The sequence below is a fragment of the Myotis daubentonii genome, chromosome 2 (genome assembly GCF_963259705.1).
Source record: "Myotis daubentonii chromosome 2, mMyoDau2.1, whole genome shotgun sequence".
NCBI lineage: Eukaryota > Metazoa > Chordata > Mammalia > Chiroptera > Vespertilionidae > Myotis > Myotis daubentonii.
Window position 1 is genome coordinate 45,555,761 of NC_081841.1, and position 2,636 is coordinate 45,558,396.

Here is a 2,636-nt window from a genome sequence, read left to right on the forward strand (position 1 = left end):
GCCCATGTGCAGAAGTCACAATTTTGTGGAAGAGCCACACTCAAGGAGCCAACGAGCTGCATGTGGCTCCCGAGCCGCAGTTTGCCGACCATTGCTTTGGCTCAGTGGATAGAGCATCGGCCTGCAGACTCAAGGGTCCCAGGTTTGATTCCGGTCAAGGGCATGTACCTTGGTTACGGGTACATCCCCAGTAGGGAGTGTGCAGGAGGCAGCTGATCGATGTTTCTATCTAATCGATGTTTCTAACTCTCTATTCCTCTCCCTTCCTCTCTGTAAAAAATCAATAAAATATATTCAAAAAAAGTACATCAGCAAGTGGTAATGACATATGTAAACCAGAATCAATCAGCTTTCTCCTTGTCTCAAACAGAATGATTGGTTAAAGAACTGAAAGAGAATTGGGAAAAAAGCAACTCTCGCCAATGTACTTTTTAAATGACATCTAATATTATTCCAGGTAAAATTTCAAATAACTTCCTATGACCTATAATGATTTTGCCTGTGATTATGATCAAGTCCCAAGATATTCTGGAAAATACACCAAAATGATTTGGAAATTTCCTGAAGGATCAATCTTCTTTATTTTTATTTTGGTCTCAGAATCTCAAAAGGAATCTTGTTTCTCACTACTCCAATATACCAAATAATAAATGGCAAGTAATATCAAGCTGGTAGGAATGAAAGTTATTAACCAAAAAACTTATTTTCAGAAGGCAACTGTTAGGTAGATGAAAACAGTGCTGATTTTGGAAGCACAATTAAGTTCAACCACATACTTACTAGCTTGTTTGACACTGATAGGTCAGTAAACCACTCAGTATTTTCTCATCTACAAAAACAGGAGAACACTACCTATATAACTCACGGGTACATGAATTAAAATGAGAGAAATGCTTGGCACAACAGACAATAAACGCTATTTGTATCAAAAGTTACATATGACTTTCAGCTTATTATAACTCACAAATATCCAAGTGTTTTAATCTAAATAAAAAGATCTCCATTTGTTTTACCTTAGTAATCCTGAGGCACTATGGCTCAGTTTCAGGTACAACTTTGAAAATTATAATTCATCCTTCTGAAAGCCTAAAATGCCCCAGAAAAACTGATCATTAAAAGCCTGGTCATCATTTGGTCCAAAATATCTTAAAAGTCTTAAACTAAAAAAAAAAGTAAACATGGCAAATGTTATTGTTATACAAAATAATTATCCACGTGTACAGTATCTGAATACATTTTACAATGGCTTGAAACTAGTGACCCTTTAACACATGGCCAAAGTAATAAGAAAGATAGCTAAAATTATAGTGCCATCTACAGGCACAGAAAAGAATATCAATGACAGCACATTTTAATGCTTTCACATTTTCTAATTGCTGCTACTCAATGTTTTTAAAAAAATGGGATTTAATAATTTTTATAATTCATTTTATAATTATAGTGACATAATTTATTTATTAATGTATTTATATAATTTTTATTTTATATAAATTTATATAATGTATGTATTATATAAATTTATATAATTTATATAATTAAATATAGTAAAATAAAACATTTTCTCTAAAATTTTTACTATTTAATATATCATCATTGCCATTAAAATAGAGGCAATTTTAAAAATCCATGGAACAATCATCACTTTTTGTGTCCCACCTAGACTTATTAAAATATATGACAAAACAAGAACATTTTAGCTTAAAAAAATCCAAAAACCCTATCATCTCAACAGAATGTCATTTTCATTTTTGTTTGTTGTTCCTTTCCAATCTATGTCTGTAGACATTTATTTAATAACAAGTGTCGGGCACTTTTCTAAGCTGCTTTACATATACTGACTCAGCAAATCATCACAATAACCCTAACAAGTAGGAATATTACCATCCCCACTTTATAGATATTGAAGCTGAAGCTCATAAAACCTAAATATCTTGTCCAAGGCCATGCTGCTGTAAGTGGCTGAGCCAAGGTTCAAACTGGGGGATTTTGTGTCCACTATCTATGCTTTTAATCACTATGCTAACATGTCTCTCCTTAGAAAAAGCTGCACTCAGTGTATGGGCCACATTTGTAATATATGTTCTGCTTCTAAAGGGTAACATTTTCTCATAACTAAAACTATGATCATCATTTTTAGTAATTAACATGTTTTGCCATCAAAATGATAGATCTCGTTTTACTTACTTTTGTTATCTAATGCTGGACTTTCAAACTATTTCTAATTTCTTTCATTATATATAAAAATGCTACAATAAGCAAATTTTGCATTGTATGTAGCTCGTTTCCTTCTTTTGCATTTTATTTTCTTATGCTAATATTCCCAAAATGGTTTGACTGACTTAAAGTATATAGAAGTGACACATTACTGATACATAACATATACTGCTTTTTAAAATTTCATTATATAAAGTTACCAGAGCCTTAGCCAGTTTGGCTCGATGGATAGAGCGTTGGCCTGCAGACTGAAGGGTCCCGGGTTCGATTCTGGTCAAGAGCATGTACCTCGGTTGCGGGCACATTCCCAGTAGGGGGTATGCAGGAGGCAGCTGATCAATGTTTCTCTCTCATCAATGTTTCTAACTCTCTATTCCTTCCCCTTCCTCTCTGTAAAAAATCAATAAAATATATTTTTAAAA